The sequence below is a fragment of the Teleopsis dalmanni genome, chromosome 2 (genome assembly GCF_002237135.1).
Source record: "Teleopsis dalmanni isolate 2A chromosome 2, ASM223713v2, whole genome shotgun sequence".
NCBI lineage: Eukaryota > Metazoa > Arthropoda > Insecta > Diptera > Diopsidae > Teleopsis > Teleopsis dalmanni.
The window spans coordinates 227,399,843-227,419,048 of NC_051847.1; the positions used below are offsets into that span (position 1 = coordinate 227,399,843).

Here is a 19,206-nt window from a genome sequence, read left to right on the forward strand (position 1 = left end):
AATAGTATTGGTCCGCAGAGTTATGCAGACCAAAGCTAACTGTCATGGTATGGTGTACCATGTACTCTAAGTGTAACAGACACGAATTTTTTTGGAAATGATAAGCCATCGATAATAATTACCGATTTATTTTGGCATGAAATCGAGGATATATATGTGGAAGAGATATGGTTCAACGGGATGTTGCTTCTTTTGAAACGAATATCTATCAAGTTATGGACTAACAATTGTAAAATATGTACTCTTCCATAACTTATGGTATTTTAAATAATCCAATATTAACGTTCTCAAACCATTATAGAAGCGAATGATTCGTGAAAATAATTTCTTTGCGCTTTTGTTAGATATATATTATTATATATTTATGATTACGTGGTGTTAAAAATAGTAAAATGTTTTACTTAGATGAAGAAATTATTTATTAAATTAAATCTTAACCGATAGATTAATTTTAATTTACGGGTATACTTCATTTGTTAAATAATAAACGTGTGGACCTTACTCCTGTATTGTCACTGTTTAAAATGATCTAACTCCAAATAAATAAAAGGGGTGTACTCTCCCATTTACTCCATCGGTGAGATTATCAAATAACTTCAATCAAAAAACATATGAAATCGAAAAGGTTTCCAACTAATTAAGGAGAGTCCACTCGTTCAACTTCATCTATTATGAACGGATCAAACACACCGATAAATATACATGCAAATATGATTAAGTAGATTGGTTATATCAACTTAGTAAATATGGGAAGTGCTAATTAAATATATGCGACTGCACTGAAAATATGAAATTACCACGAGAAGAGTTTCTATAAAAATCATCTGTATAAAAAGTTTCAGAATTAAAATTAAATCGAGTTTTATTTTTTAAATTCATATATTAGTCACTTTAAGACTGAAGTATTTGAACAATAAAAATACGATTTTAATTTATTTTAGGTGGAGAGGTAAAGTTTTTTAATAAAGTTCAATTGCCTTCTTGACTTTAAATCGACGGAATAAATTTATCGGAAATTGCTAGCAGCTACAATCAAATCAAATGCTAAACCACCGCAGATATTCACTCTACCTCCCTACCGAAATATCTATGCCTGAAACCGTAAATACGAGGTATTGAACACATAAATAAGCCAAATAAAAATTTTTTTAAATTAAGTGAATATTTTACCAAAAAATAAATTACCTAAAAAATTTCTCGATACTGAAGTTCAATACTTGGACCACGTTGGGTCGCTACACACTTAGCCAGGCGGCAGCAACATCCGCGGCGGCCATTTCCTAAGTAAGTCGGTTGCACTACTCATTTCCCATTGAAAACGTTAAAATGGCTTTATGAACGCCATTTTAACACTTAAGTACAAAATGAAAACATTTTAATTTGGCTTCTTTTTTGCTCTTTCCGGCGTTTAATGAAATGAAAATCGGTTCCAGTGGATTTTTATTGATATGCTACCGGCATAATTCCCGCCGCTGAGCTGCAACGGAAATATTTTCAACGCAAGTATTGTAGGAAAAAAATTAAAAAATTGTGGAACGCCATAAAACGTTACTTTAAATGGGCCGGTCCCTGTTATTTATTCTGCTGACCCACGGGATTCTTGTCACTTATATTATTCAGTGACACACACAGCAGGTAGCACGCAGCAGCGGCAGCGGCAGTGATTTGGGAAGGTGTCACAGCTCATTTCCTCCAATAGTTCGTTTTTAAAGATTATTTAAATAAATTAAATGATTTTTTAATGTTTGTCTTCATTTTTGTTGTAGTTCCTGTCTTTGGAAATTTTCTCCTGTTGTGTCCTGTTCTGTTTTCTACTTAAGGAAGTTAATTTGGTATTTATGGTTTTATGTTTTGTGAGATTGGACTTCCTTTACGCTTGAGCTTATGGACTTGGCTTTCACACAGCAAATTGTATTGTGATTTTCTCTATATTTTTTTTTGTGGTTTTTGTGCTTAAAAGGCAAAAGTCTTTTGCTATTCAACGTGGAGCGGAGATTGCCAAGATGATGGAAAGGAAAGATGAGATGAGATATAAGCATTCAAAATGCGTTGACTCGTTAATGTAAATAAAGAATTTTACAATGGAACAAGCAATGTTGGCTCTATTTTGACTTTGATTTCTTACTTAAGTTGTTGCTGTAGAGGTACATATATGAAATTAATTATGAGTATCAAGAAATTTACAGAGGTTAGAGCGATTTATTAGAAAATTCATTTATATATTTAAAGCTGATGCACTGAGTTAATATAGAGTTTTACAGTTCACAAGTTAAACTTTATTATTTTAAATATTTATGAGAAAGTTACATTAAGAGGACTAAGGGGGCTTAAGCCATTGCTGAAATTCTTGTATATAACAATTTGTTAAGCCCTCTACTGCAATTATTTTAACAATTTTAATAAAAAATAAATAACTCTTTCGAAGAAGTAAAATGCAATGATTTAAAAGTTCTCAGAAACTTTCATTTTTCTCCAAATAGACTTCTTGTTCAACAAATTTACTTTCAAGCATAATTTTATCAAACATTGTAATGTAAATGTTTTATCTACGAGTCTTGCCAGCACAGAAGTTGGAAATATTTTTAACTTTTTAATGCAATCCTGCACAAAAGTTTACGAGTTTTCTGGGAAGTAAACATAAAAATATTAATGATTTCCTTGCAGTTATTTTAAGTTGAGATATACACTTTTCACTTTGCGACGAGATTTACCTACACGCCAGGAAAAGTTATAGCTTTCCTAGGCTACGCAACCACCACGAACCGCGCCTAGCAATTAGTTTCCCCCATATAATCTCAAATCTACAGCTGCAGGGTGTAGCAGTCTTGAGAAATGTGTCGTCTCAAAGTTTGAAGTATGCAAATAGAAATAAATTTTAATTTAGCGAATACGAGTACTAAGTCTGTTTATTTTTTTCAATTATTTAGTGCTCGTATATGGAAAATACAAGGACTTACGAGTATAAGAGGATTACGATTTTGTAATTTGCAATGTTTTTGTTTTTGCATATATTTATTCATTTGCAATCTGATCTCAGAATAAATAAATTTCTAGGCAAATAATAATCACAGGATTTCTACAGTAATAGTAGAAAACACTCACTATTACTACTACTTTGATACGTTAACAATTTACTATAATAACAAAATGGCTTATAGTGTAGGTACTGTATTTAAATCATACTTTAATTCTTAACCGTAGACTAAGAGACTTACAGATTAACTGTAGATATGCCCACTCATCATATTCACTTATTTTTGGGTGAATTTATGAATTTCCTCTAACTATTGGAATATCCACTTATGATTTTCTCCTTTTTTATAAAAATAATGCCTAGGTCCTGCCTAATAATGTGGTTTAGATGCGCACCATGAATCTTTGATAATACTTCTGACTGTTTCATATTGATGGCTTCACAATATTTGTAAGTAGTAGGAATTTGCAGTGCACCATTTTAACCTCACGTCCAGATTGATTTTAGTACGAGTATGAAGGCATATAGCAGAACCATGTTCTATAAACTTAACATAGAATTTTCTTTTAAGATCTATTGCTGCTGGCTTCACAATACTTCTAAGTAGTAGGAATTTGCAGTGCACCATTGTGACCTCACGTCCAGATTGATTTAGGTACGAGTATGAAGGCATATAGCAGAACCATGTTCTATAAACTTAACATAGATTTTTCTTTTAAGATCTATTGTTGCTGGTAACTTAACTAGTTTATGCATTTGAGAAAGGTACTAACTACATGCATACACTACTTATTTGAAATAGTATACTCAGAAAAATAATTTGGTTAATTTAATCAGATTTTAACTAAATCTCGGGTTAAAATATTCACACTCGGGGAATCATGAAGAATCGAAGAAGAATCTTCTTTATCAGGTCATTTAAACTAATATATAGTTAGAGCATATTTTTCTAAATGTTCATTTTTCCTGTCTTAAAAATAAGATGGAACTGTTTGCACTTTATATGAGTTTTTGAACTCATATCGGTCGAAATGTGACGCCATTCAATATATGTATACAGTTACATCGTGGAATTGCAATACTGTTAACATTAATTTGTGGACAGGTTCCTTCTCTAAGTGTAAACGTTCGCGAATTGAATATTATCTTTCACTTAAGCATTCGTCAATTAAATTTAGCTGCAATTAGTGACTTTATGCGAACCCCACTGGAGTTGCTTTAATTACTATATCATCTGCATACAAGATGGACTTCTACGCAATAAGCAGTAGTCTCAACTCACTTTCCTGAAGTTTCGCTGTGATGCTCCACAAAATAATACTCGTATCGATAACTAAGATAAAGTTATTGATAATAAGATAATGTGTAAATTAAAATCTATCCCCACGATTCATTAAGCATAATTATTTCACGATGCACTTTTAATTAACATTAAGTAATTATTGTGTCTGTTGATTGTTATGTTAAGCCTTTTCCGAGTTAGTGCATCTGGGCACTTTTACTCTATGATAGCTGGGGGGATTCTGCAGAGTCCCGCCCATCGCACTGACTGATTTGAGTATTCATGATAATCTTCGAGATTATTCAATGTTTGATCTAAGATCTGCGTACCGCCCCATGCGGAGTACTTTGATACAAAAAGAGTACCTGAACAATATTTATAATGGTGAAAATTTTTACTAGTGAATAAAATTATTTTACCTTCAATACTCATTATTTTTCTTTTGTTTAAATAGATTTTACTTTAAAATAATATTTAATAGTGCTTAATCCAAAGTAATATCCCACTTTCATCAATATTCGCTATAAGACACTTCATAGTATGTAGTTAACAGCATTCGCTTTCTATAATATGTACATACAATTATTGTAATATTTTAATATCTTTACGACACATTTACACTTGTACCAGTATTTGATAAGAAGTATAAAAGTAGGGCTTGGAAATACTTTCATTCCGTTAATCCAATAAGTACCTAATCAGAAGAGGCTCTGAACTATATTAAATCCCAGAATATTTCTGTACTGTTTTTGTATTTTTCGACTGAAAGAGTATACTAAGACTAAGAATATGCTTAATCCAATAAATGCCTAATCAGAAGAGGCTCTGAACTATATTAAATCCCAAAATATTTCTCTACTGTATCTGTGTGTTTTTTGAGTGACAGAATAGATCTTTTGGTCGGCTTATCTTCGGGAATTTTATAATATTTTTTTTTCTATATAAATTTTGAATTCTAGTTCAACAATTTTTAATTATTCATATGTGCTTACCTATATATTTGTGCCATCGAAGTATTTGTACTTCTATTTCGAACTGCGGATTGTGGATTTCTGAGTTCCCAGAAGCGTAAAAATAAATCGGAATCGGCTGTTTTTGGTTTGCTCAAAAAATAAAATTTGTGGTATTTTGTCTGTTTATTCACGTGACACATGTCACCAGTGCGTAATGCGTATATTTCGCATCCAAAGTTTCTTAAGGGAAACTGCGTACGAATTCTGTGCGTAGAAGGCATTTAATATTTTTCCATCTCAACTCACAAATTCTTTGTTTACATTCATTTTTGTATTTGCTTCGCTTCCCTCCCTGCCCTTTTATGCATAAATAAAATTCCAACTAAGTTTGCTTTAAGGAAATATTTTTACATTGTCGTTAGAACACATGTTTGGTATGTTAATTTATGTCAGCAATAGCCGCCGCTATCTTCCGTTGGTATGCCACAGAATCTCTGTTCGAATGAAACGTACTTATCGTAACGTTTTGGAAAAACTTTCAACGAAATGTTGAATACCTGAAGGAATTTTAAAGTAAATGGAACCGCTCTTATGCGGCTTGCCTTGGGGTTTGCGGTGTGGGCGCCACTTTTTTGGTGTCCAAGTGATGGACAACTTCGTTTGACTCAACGTTTTTTCGCTGTGCGGAATAATTGTGAGTTAACAGAAAAAACACAAATCATTGCATTTTAAATTTCAGTTTTTCATCATCGGAAAAGTATCTTTTCTTTGTCATTCGTACGGTTGTGGTCACACACACTTCTGTAAATTCTTCAGAATAATTTTAAACTTATTTCATTATTTACTGCGGTTACATTTCAAAGACTTTACTTTATATTCAAGAAAAAAAAAATATTTCAGATTTTTATCTGTAAAATGACACAGTGAAATTTTCCCCAAAATAAACACAATTACAAGTTAATTTAAGAAAATGCAACAACACTAATAAGAAATATTAGAGCAAAAGACACAAAACCACATAAAATTTAATTTTCAAAATATTTTATTTTTTTTTTATAAGATATATAATTCGATTAAGTAGACGACTAAACCGAAAGGAAATTAAAATTTCACTTTTAGAATTTTGCACTTTTTATGTTGTCAACATTTTGACTGCAATGTTGCTGCAATTCTTGTTGCTATTGTTGTTGCTATTGTTGTTGCTGACATGTGCATAAGCCACACACAAACCACAAAATTCAAATGACAAAAATATTTAAAACGCAAATTTTTATATAAAAAATACCATTTAACCCTGCAGCTGAAGAGAAATGCGAAAAACAAGTAGAAAATATAAAAAACTACATAAATTTCAATCTGAAAGCAATAAATTTATTTATTTGCACTTAAGTACTTTGAAAGCCACTAAAATATGTGTGCGTCTCTGCTTGCCTTTTGCAATTTATTCATAAATTAAGATAAGAAGAAGACTCTTTTGGCGGAGCAAACAGCGTTCCATGTACCGTTCCGAAACGCCAGCACTGAAAAACCTCCAACTCCGCGGTTGGTTAGAGGAACGTTACATACCTAGTAAGGCAGATATTTACATAAGCAAACTGAAACCGCCACTGGTTGCGACTGAAATCGGTAGGTAAATTGCATTTCGGTTCACTATTTTAAGTTTGCGTGGAAAACTTTTGACAACCATAGGAAAAGGAGTGGAAGAGCGAGACGGGGTAGGAGGAGGAGAAGGAGAAGGAGAAGGGAGAGTACTGCATGTGAACATTCCATAAAAATTTGATAATATTTTCGAGTATTTAATAAAAATTTTGTTGTCTACTAAAGTGCATAAAATATAGTTTATATATGCTTTCAAAAAGTAATAAAAATATGGAATATTGCAAGGTATTTCACTATAAAAGCAGTATGCCATAGATAAACAGCAGGAGAAAAATTAATATCAATAAGTAGTAAAGGTACTGCCATTTTGAATATATCTTTTATATCGAACAGTGTTTAAACTACTTTATTAAAAAAATATATGAGCACAACTACTTTTTTCTAAGAACGTATCATGCGAATATATAAAAAAGAAAGATAGGGCAAAAGAAAAGAAGATTAATAATATTAAAGAATCTACAAAGACATTGCAACGGATTGAGAGGAAGTGTAGGAGTGCCATACTATAAACACTTCTTTAACTGTAAGTATAGTTATGTTGCATTTATGAAACATAAATGAAAGCAAGTATATTTAATTTACGAGTATTTTTTAAAACTTATTTATTTCATAGATATACTCAAACTTTCTAAGAACATGCTGAGGTATTCAGCAGACTATATCAGCTGAGTGACGTCACTCCCAGTTAGATTCCCGGCTTTGGTACATAGGCATGAATGAAGAAGCACAAAGTTGAACCTACCTTGGCGCTTTTATAGTTGAATCTCTATGGTATAGATTTAAGTTTCCACTGAAATAAAGTTTAAGTAGAGCACTACCTCATCCACAGGTACAGCATCCCGATTGATTTAGTCTTCATATAATAAAATTATTGTCGTTCTAGAAACTTTAAATCATGTACCCCGTAAATACTGTTCAGCTAAATACAATTCTTTCAGCCCACTAGTTTACTCGCAGAGAAACTATATATTCATTTTAACACTTATTGTGGAATTTGAAAAAATTTTGACTAAAAGAAACGATTGCGCATTTCTGTGACCACCCAACTTTGGAACAAATTTGTTAGAAATTACTTATTTGACTGCTTCTCCGTAATGCCAAAAACCTGTTAAATTTCATAAACTCAATAGGATGAATTTAGTTTATGTATAGGGAATTATTGCGAGGTACGCAGTATTAAAATAGTGAATAAATGGCAATAAAATTATGAAAAGAAAAAGTATATCTGATGTTCAGTCACTACAACTAACCAAACAATCAATTAAATTTTTTAGCAGGAAAGGGGGCATTGGATAAACTGAAAATTTAAGTAATATTAAACTAGATCAGAAACTTTAACTGTTTACTTATTTAAAAAGGAGACAGTTTGTTGACAGATCAATTATTTTAAATAGATCACTGATTTATCACTGATTTTTTAACTGGGTACGCTCTTATTGAGCGTACATTTTTAGCTTCTGTGAAATGCGGAATAAAATAAAGTAATTTGCAACTAGTATATTCATATGGATATACTATATCCATAAACCGAATAACATATAGATTCTCGGGCAAAGAAGTGTTGTTAGGGTTATCAATTTACATAATTTATCTAAATAAGTGTAGAGGACCTTCTTCAAGCATAATACAACAGATCTCAGATGTCGCAAAGTATGATTGTGTATTCTAATAATAATAATTATATATTCTTCTAATACTAACTAAACAAAATGCTTTCTATATATCTATATATATATATATTTAAATGTTTTAAAAATGCTTCTTGAATATTGAATAAAAATTAACCTCGTCGCTTTTTGAAAAGCAAACTATATTAATAAAGATAAAACCTTGAGATAATTAAACCAAAAGCTGAAGTTTGATGCTTGATGGTTGATGGTTGACGTACGCAGCAAAACTTTTACAGTAGATTTTGAAATGATTTCAACTCATAAAGTTAAAAAAAAACAACTATTTTAATGTGGTCAGGCCACAGCAACGGGAAAAACTTTAGTTCGTAGACGTAATGCAAAATAAATATTCCTTTTATGCATAAATAAAATTTCTGCCCTTTCGTTTTGACATTTCCATAAGAAGAATAAAAGTTTAGAAAAGGATTTTCAGAATATAATGAAAGTAATAATCTTTTTAAATGAATAATACGACAAATGCGAAATGCGAAATGCGAAAACATGATGAACAATGTTCAAGTGAGCTAAATACGCACTTCAGATAAGAGCCTAAAAGTGCGCTACAAAATTAATCTAAGCACGTAACAAAAGCTACACTCACGCATTTACACACCCACACACGTACACTGACACACACACGCACGCAATGAAATGGAAAAAAAATCAGTTGAGCGTTGAGCTACTTCAGCGTTTCTTGAACTTTTAATGCATTCAACATTTTGCATTTGTAATTTTACTGAATTTTTATAAGATTTTATGTTCTACACCTCCGCCACTCCACCAATCCACCAATCCACCACTCCACCACTCCACCATTCCTCCTTAATGACATTACAAGAAACAGAATAGCAAAACAACAAAACAACAAAACAACATCGCCAAAGTTTTTATTACGCTGCCAAAGCATGTTAAAGGATTTCATGCCGCGCTTATTGTTGTTTCTGTTATTGCTACTTTTATTAGCGGTAATGTTTTTGTTTTTGTTTTTGTTTTTATTTTTGTTTTTGTTTTTGTGTTGTTTTGTTTAATGCCAAGATTTCTGAAGTTTTTCCTTTTTCCTGTTGTTTGCTTTCCACGCTGATGCAAATAACAATCAAATTCTTTCTACATTTTTAGACAACGGCAGCTTCCCTGACAGGTGTGACAGTCAGCCAGGATTGGTGGATTGGTCGATTGCTCGTTTCTCCCCCGCCAACGACCAATCCGTGTCGTTTAACCCAGATTTTTCTTTTATTCTGCAAATTTAAGGCTCAACTTAAAATTTATGCCTCAAAGTTGAAAAAGTTTGCTATTGTTTAAAGTTTTGCTCATAGCCATATTTTTTATTATCTCGCTTTCTATTCACTCGACTTCTAAACGCTGCCTTCGCTGACGACAATTGCCAAACCTCAAGCCTCAAACCAAAAACAATCGAAAAAGCCATGAAAGGCATTGACAACAAAGTCGGTAATGAAACTGCCGGATTAAGACTGACTTTATGACTTTGAAATGGTTTCAATTTTATTTCATAACACTTTGGAGATTGTGGCTGCAGGCATCAAACGGTGGCAACCGCTTGCCGGTTGCAAGGCATGGCATTTCGGTTGCCACGCATTTGGCATAATTTTTACACGGCCAGATATCTTTTGTTTCTAACGTGTTTCTTTAATATTTTGTAGGTTATAAAACGCTTACATAATTGCTTCGAAAGTATTTGGAAAATGTGTTGACTGCGATACTTAAAATGTTCTCTTAATGCTTAACTTTAATTAAGTACAGCATTAAATCTTGCTCTCTTCTAAAGCCATTAGCATTAAGCGACTTTTTAGTACAATTTAAGGTGAATTTAATATCAACCGTAAATACTTTACGATTCCTCAACGTTTCTTTATAGGCTTAAAGTGATAGAGTTTCAAATTCAACAATTCCTATTTTATATAAAATATATTTTCTATGCATTTCTTTAACTTGAATATGAAAGTTGAATACGTTATTCATTGTGTATCTTCGTCTTAAAATTGGTATCTTAAGAAAAATAATAATAATAGGTTAGCTTAGGTCTAGGTTAGCACCTCCACTCAGAGGCATATATTACCCATTGTTAATCTTTGTTAACCTTCTTAAAAAATTTGGTTTTTCTGCTGAAGTTGACGAGATCCGAAAAGCTTGCTTTTTTTATTTCTTCTAAACCAGTGAAAAAGCGATCCCCAAGACATTGAAGTCGCCTTGTATACAGTCCTGGACAGACACACAGGAAGTGGTTGATTCTACCTCCTCTTCATCTTGGCAGCTCCTGCATAATTCATTTGTTGGAACTCGCTACCTTAAGAGCATAAGCGAAATGACACAGTGCTCCGTTAATACTCCATTAAGTACAAGAACTGCAGGTTTGCTGAAGCCTAAAAAGCTTTGCATTTTATTGAAACGAAAGGTCTAAAAGAGACAGAGTTGTCAAGGCACTCATCATGGCATTATTACTATTAGATTTAACTACTCATGTGACAAACAAAAGCTGCTGTCATATACAATATTTATTAAGATACTTGATCTAACCTTCTAATCCAGGACTTTGGCTCACTATAAATATGTTCAAGATTAAATGAAGTATCTTGAAAGTAAAGTTAATCCACAATATTATAATGAAACCAAAAGTTTGCAAGGAGTTTTAGACTTAAGAAAATATTGAGTTTATCTTTAAAAAGAAAATCGGAATCTTGTGTTGATACTTGGATCTTGGATTGTTATAAACTTCAAAGCTTCAAATTGTTTTTAGGCTTTTTTGAGGAGGAATTATTGCAATGAAATATTTTAAAATATCAGATAAAATTTAATTGAAATATTTTAATACCGTGATGAGTGTCTGTAGTAGACTAGCTAAGTCTTTGAACTTTTACTTAATTTTATTCTTAATTAATTTTTACTCTCATCCTATTAAGAGAAAGAGTAGTGTAAGATGAATAACTTATGAGGAACACTGCAGAAATATCATTGAAATGCAGAAGGTAAGCAAAAATCGTTTTTTATATTCCTAAAAATCATTTATTATTGCTTCTAATATGACGTACTCGTATAAAAAGCATTGAAAGTCTTTAATTTCATGGACATTTTGCACAATAATTTTTGACAGCTTGACAAATGCATGACTTGAAAACACTCGTAAGTGAATTAATCTATTAAAAGTTTTCTTAATATTTAATAAAAATCAATTTTATTTTATTTTATTTAACAAGACTACGAGTGATCGAATATTTTCTGCCTGCAATCTCAGCAATTTTTCGAAATATTGCTAAAGCTAAAGAATGCTCAGACAGATAGACGGAATACCTAGACGGTTATATTTCATGATTGAATTTTTATTAAAAAATAATAATAAAAATTATAAATAAATAAAGAAAATGAATATTAATTGTTAGAGAATATAATATAATTTATTCAGAAATAAAATTTTAATCATACATGAAATGAGTTTTAAAGCTTGAGGAAATTTTAAATGAATTTATTTAAAGCAAATTACTCCATATGGACTTAAATTTCCGTTTCCAGTCTTAAATTGTTTTTCAAAGTCAGTTATTTCAAATCTTCATGAAGGCAAAGTGTTTATTTCAGCCCGGAGAAGGGGTTGCGAAAGCCCCGATGAGCACTTCTGCAATATGTTGCAATGTTGTAAGTTGTTATGAATAAGAAAATTACTCAAGTGACAAAATTAAGTAGCATGAATATAGCATGAATATGAATATGTTTATGTGCTACTAATTTGCATGTACACAAGCTGCAAAATGTTTGTTGAAGTCCTTAAATGGCATATTAAAGCAGAGATTTTAATTATTAAAAAACATTAAAATAAAATATCAAGCAATTTGAGGCAAGCACCCAAACTAATTAAATTGCCACGGCTTTCCAAAGCCACGGCGCAGCATTCCTGGTACTGCAGTCGAAGTCACTGGAGCTGCTACTACTTTGTCATCATTCGTTTTGGTCTAGTGGGTCTACTGGGTTGTGGGTTGCTGATTGTGGATTGCGGATTGCGAAGTAAACTAACCAACCCAACGGCTATAACGAAAAGTTGCAGTACCATGACGAGAAAAGTGACAATAACAATGAGAGAATATGACACTAAGAATACGAAAACATTTTACATACAATATACAATATTAAGCGGTCTTAAGCTGGAATGAATATACTCGTATGTATGTTTTTACGAGTAGCTGCGTTCTGCTGTGTATTGGATGTCAGTCCCTTAGGTGTGAATTTGGTAAGAAAAACAGAATAATATTTATATTTTTATTTTGGAGATACATTGTGATGCTTTGCGGCGTGTACTGCTGTTTCGGGCACGCCAGCCCGAACGGAAACTGAATATAAATAATTTTTAGACTATTAAGCAACATAATAACTCACAGTAGGAAGTCACTCACAAAAGATTATGTGTATTAATTCGCACAAATAAGAAACAGAAAAGTTTTTAAATCTAATAACTTTTCTTGTTATTTTTATGCCCAAATACGAAAATACGAAATGCGAAATACGAAAATATTTTTGTCATTTTTGTAATTTATTTTGCATTTATTTGAATGAATCCGACTTACTTTTCCAATTTTTTTTTTCTTTTTGCCAAGAAAGTTGTTGAACTGCACAGATTCGGGCTCTACCGAGTTTGCCAAGACAAAAGTTATTAAGAATGAAGGCTATTAATCAATCAGGACATGCCATAAAATATTGCACACAAATATTTTAAAATAAGAATATTCTGGTGGGCAGAAAGTCACCTCCTTTCTAAGTGTTCGAATTTAGTAGTTGGATTTTCGGTTTATGAATATAGTTCAGTTCAGCTATATTCGTAATATGATTCAGATTTAGAATGAAAATAATTAAATTTGCGAACAATTAGCCAGTTTCTCTGGTAATGTATTGATTAACTGGAAACACAAATCAATCTTCATCAGAATGTCGAATCGGTTTAAAAGTATTGCAATGTCCTTAGACAAAGCAACACGGACTCGCAGTTACATCCATAAGGTTTGCTTTATATTCTGTTGGAACATCGTGAAATTTTACTAAGATAAAAATGAATAATTCATGCAAGGAGTTGAAGTCAAGTTTTTATTTTAATTGGTTTGATTTGGGTATAAAAAATTTGTTTCCTTCTCATTTGAATTGCTTATTTTAATTTACTGTGTAAACAACAGCTTGCAAGGCGTATCTAATAATTTTCAAATTAAACAATGGAATATGCCCGATCCGTTCCAAAATCAGTTCAATGTGCTAATTCATTCTATGGTCTAACGAAGCTACAGCATATCCTATTCTATTCCCTATATATTGCCGCTATGTATTGCGCAAAGTTTGAGCCTTTATTTAAATTAATGTTAATTAATAAAATTGCTACAGAAATTGTATATAAAATTAAACCAAAAATTAAAAAACATTTTAAATTGAATTAATGGCTTCGAACCAAAACGCTGGGAGCCAGATGCACTGATGTGTTAATGTGAGTAAGGAAAAAAAATCCATTTATTACATCCACATTTAATTTATTTTAGTAAAGAAACGAGAAATAAACGAATATTGGTTAAAATAATTAAATTAAAATAGTTTTTTAGTAAGTAAATAAATATTTTTATTAGAACTTAAAAGATAAAATATATACAAAGGAAAACAATATTGTAATTAAAACAAGTTCCTTACGATTTTCAATTATTATTTTATTCTTATTTTTATACAACTTCACACAAATAGTTGTCTAATCATTAATTTACTATTAATAGTTTATTTACTTAAGTGCTGAGTGTCACCTATACACAAGCAAAATTTTATTGTACACATAACAGCATCGATGTTGTTGCAAATTTATTGTTATTTTCATAAATCAACTCAACATAAATGTATTATCATAAAAAGTCATAAAAAATTTAAAGACAAAAGGAAAAATTCAATAACGGCCACAGTGATAAGCAGAATAAAATAAAATAAAATAAAATAATTGACGAATAAATGTCCCATTGTGCGTGGAAATTTATAAAGTAATGTGGGTAAAAAAAAGTAAACGTAAATAGTTAAGACTAACTAGTCAGTGTTACTTAGAATGTTAGAGTGCAGTTTCTTTCTTCTGGTTTAAGATGTTTTTTTTATCTTGTTGGAAAGTGTTTATGTATTTTTTATGATATTGACTCTAATATTATTTAGAATCACATTAGGAATTTTAAATGTTAAGTGGATCTTTTAGTACTTATATGTTATGTGCTTTCCATATAAAGTTCCAGATATTTCAGGGTGCTACTTTATTCTATACTGCTATTCCTATTATATACCTTATGATAATATCAAACTATCTATACCGTATGTATTTCTTAGTTAGAATCTTAAGATTCTAACTATAAATTGGTGTCATAAAAAAGTTTCAATTTATTAAAGAATTACAAAGTAATATAGAGCCATGAATATATATTCAATATATCTTGCAAATTTGAACATGATATGTTAAATGCATTAATCCTTTCACAACCCCAACCCCAAGTAATTCCAAATGCATTAGTCATCACAATGGATTTTCTCATTCTGTAATCAGGATTTTAAATTACATTTTTCAATCAATTATTAATTATTCGGAATGAGTTTTTGGCTATTTAAAAATATTTAATATTTTCATCTGCCCAATTAATTATTTAATTCTTTTGGGTAGAAATATTTAATTTTAAATATATACAAAAAAAATATATTTAATTTCCATGTCTAATTAAACAAATTTCCATTGCTTATTTATATAGACATATTTTGAAAAGAGTGCAGATTTACATAGTTTACGTACATACATACTATGTATACATACATACATGATTTTTGATTAGATTAGCTTAATTCAGGCGAAATGGAAATTGATTTTTAATTAAAACACATTAAGCAATATTTTCGCAAACTGCCGTGGCATCTGACGGCTGCGATGGAATAATTTAAACGGCAGTTTTCAGATAAATCTGCCCTGCTGTAGTGATTTAATGTAATTTACTTTGTCTAATGGAAGCCCCACAATGTCGCCGTAGAGAAACATATTTTTTTTTGTTAATTTAAACAAAAACAACTTGTGTTCTTTATAAAATAATTTTTTGTTGGGTGAATAAAAAATTTCAAAAATGTCAATTTAGCTTGCTAATTTCATTAACTTAACTAAATTAAAATAAAAAAATTTAAAAATATTTAACATAACATTGGAATGGTATGAAGCTGGTGAGGATTGGTAATTTGAAAAGTAGAGCTATCAGGGTGTTCAGACTGCAGTATCCTGATAAGGTATGTAAGGTGAAAGTTTGACATATAATCAATATAAAAGATAAATGACAATACAACCATAATTTAAACAAAATGAAGTAGAATTATTTCTAATAATAAATTTATTTATAATTTATAAAAAACTAATGCTCACCAGATACATTAATCGTAAAGTAACTAAATCAGAAGTGACTTCTAATATGTAATTATTGTAATGTAGCATTATATTTAATCCCTTTATTCCTAGATGGAACATAGGGCAGTAAAAAACTCTTGTCTCTATTGAATTTAATCTAAAGCAAGATGTTTTGTTTCACTCCAGCTTTTTCCAGCATTTCTTAATCTACTTCTTCTTCTTCAACGTGGTCTTCTAATGCGTTGAAGATTGAAATCTAAGACTTTTTTATATCATCAGCAGAGGCGAGGCGTCGAATGGTTCAGAGTGTTCACTGAACACCTTAACAAAGCTTCCTTTTTAGATTTTTTTAATTAGGTAAATAATCACGCTATTTTGCTATTTAACATTTTTTATAATAGCTTTTCCAAATATATTAACATAAACACAAAATGTATAATACAAACAAAACCACACATACATATGTTAGTTACACCTAACATTGCTTATAATTAATAAAAGAGGAAACACATTCCTCTTGAAATATACTAAGGTGCAGAATAAAAACTGCACTGCGTCGCTTAAAAAGCATGCAAATGAAATAACATTCACATTGGGACTATGTTCAATATTGAATACACAACACAAAACATACAAAGAAATATATGTACGTAAAATAATCTTAACTCTTAAATTAATGCGTGCAAGCAGTTCAATAAAAAAAGTGCACTTCCAATGTTATGCAAAGTAAATACAAAAGAGAAAAGAAATGACTGAGCGAAAATCGCTTTACATATGACGAGAGGATCATTCCACTAAACTGAACCAAAAGTTTATACAAAGCGTGCAAATACAATCAAAGTCACGGTTGCTGTTTTATATGGGGAAATGGTTCAGTATAAAAACTGAACCGGGCATAGTAAATACAAAGTAAAAGAGTAAATGAATGCATAAGAGTTTCTTACTCTTATATAGAGGTTGGAAATAAATCAAAACAAAGTCATTATTGCAATTTTATACTAGCAAATGGTAAAAGTAAAGAAAGAGATTAAAGAAATTTGAAGTGAAAAATAATATTAAGAAATGGATAAATGTGTGATTAAAGATTTGATTCAAATATCTTTTTTTAAACGATCTTCTGAAAAAATAGTTTTAATTCATAAAATGAATAGACCAACTTCAGATATGAAGAATTTGGTACCTGATGTAAAAATGTCGAAATCTGTGGTAAGTCGCCGTTTTCATAAAGCTATTTACCATAAAAAAAAGTGGATCACAGGCTGCGAACATTTAAATAAATTGTTTTGTTGGTCTTGTATGCTGTTTGCTTGTGGAAAGAACAAAACTTAGAAGTAGAGGAAATACGTTATAGTTGGAATTTTGTTTTGATCAAATTCTGAACACCTTGCCAAAAAGCTGACGCCTCGCTACTGATCATCAGCTTTGGTTTTACTGATATTGATTAAAAGACTAGCTGCCAGATACTTGCATCTGGGAAAGGTTATGTGTTAGCAAACAAATGTTAACCGCGTAGTCAAGGTCAGTAAGTTTGTCTTGAACGTCGAATGAGATGCCGTTAGCGGCACTCTTAGATTCCGACTTAACCACATGTAAGACTATATTAAATATGTTAATAAAAGTGAAAGGATTCAGCCTTGCTGAACGTCAGACTTAATTTGAATTTATTCATTGAGACACCCTTCGTGAAGTACTAAGTCTGAGTACAAATTTATTAATTTGCTCGGTATATCTTTACGTTATAATGCAGTTTGCTCAACTCGCAGTCTAGGCTCAACGGCTGATGTTTTGCGGTTGTGTAAGATTTGAGCGATGACTTCATAAGCTGCATTTAGTAAAGTTATGCCTCTCCAGTTGGAGCATTCCATCAGGTAGCCTTTCTTTGGTAGATTAATAATGATGCGTATTTGCTCTTATATGTATGTATATAAAACTTTTATAGAGGATATATAAGAAATATATATTAAAGTTATATATAAAAAAATATAAATAAAACTGATTTACTACTACTTGAGCCACTCTAGCATCTTCGGACATTGAAGGTATTCAATCCCAATGTTTAAATTCGAATTCGAGTATATTCGAAGACTCGCCCGTATACCTCGTAGCGCTAATTCTCAACCAATTCTATACATATCAAAATTCGTAGCATTTATGCAAATTTGTTTATCTCATTAATTAATTAAGTGAAGAATTTTTTTAATTTATTATATATTATTTTGTTAAAAAATTATTTATACATAACATATGTATGTATAGTGTATGTATTTATATTATTTTATAAATATTCAATCGCTATTTAATTTGTAAAATTTTTGAGGAGGTATTTTTTATTTGTGCATATGTGGATATAATGTATCAATGTTTATATATATTTTTATATATTATATATGTATATACATAATTATATGCGAAAATTTATTTAGTGCTTGTTTTTTACGCTTTACTTAATAGCTTTTATGGCAAAAATTTAATTTATGAGTCAAGTTGAGATAAAAAATTAATCATAAAATCAAACTAAACTGAAATTCAAGCACTCACCAACATTAAAATTGCAGTTTTGTCAGCGCAGCAATTTTTAGAATGCAGCAATGTGCAGTTCAGAGGAAAATTGCAGTTGAAGTTTTTGTTGTTGTTGTTGCTGTTGTTGTTGTATTTGTTTTTGTTATAGTTATTGTGTAGATAGTCGTTGAATTCTTATTCAACTTGAATAGACTTGAAATCACTGGCGGGCGTTTAAGCCGGCGTATTAACCTTCAACTGTGAAAATACGCATGAAAACTGCGGTACGGTTTATTATCAGCAACAGTTGTTCAGTCAATTCTTCCCCCGTTTGTTGTTGTTCTTTTGATTGTTAATAAAAGTAACCAACATTTAATAATTATTAATGTATTCTTGTTTTCTTTTTGTTTTTGTTTTTGTTTTTATTTTTATTTTTTAATTAATTTTTATTTATTTATTTTTGTTTTATTTTTGTAAAGTTAGTTACGCATTAAACGTTTTACTTAGACACTTTGCCTTCAAAACACACCTCCAGCAAAATCGTAAATTATTTCAGATACGAAATGCAAATAGTTTACGAGTATGCAGATTTATTGCACTAAGTTTCAAAAAAATTCATTTTTAAATATTTGGAATATATAACATGAGTGTTTCAAACCATGCCATTTACATTTCATAAAAGTTAGAATTTTATAGTATTTTAATAATAGATCAATTATCCGCAGTCTCTGTAAATGAAAACTCTTAAAACCATTTAACAAAGAAAAACAAAAAAATTTACATTAGAATTT

At 30.6% G+C, this 19,206-nt stretch overlaps 1 protein-coding gene across 2 annotated transcripts in view; it reads right to left on the minus strand.

The window, feature by feature from the left end:
• LOC119678368 (octopamine receptor Oamb) overlaps nt 1-18,805 on the minus strand; it is a 107,510-nt gene extending 88,705 nt beyond the window's left edge. For both annotated transcript variants that reach the window (XM_038090157.1, XM_038090159.1), the window contains exon 1: nt 18,455-18,805. The gene's annotated coding sequence lies outside the window, so the exon portion shown is untranslated. The remainder of the gene's footprint in view (nt 1-18,454) is intronic.
• Between the last annotated feature and the right edge of the window lie 401 nt (nt 18,806-19,206).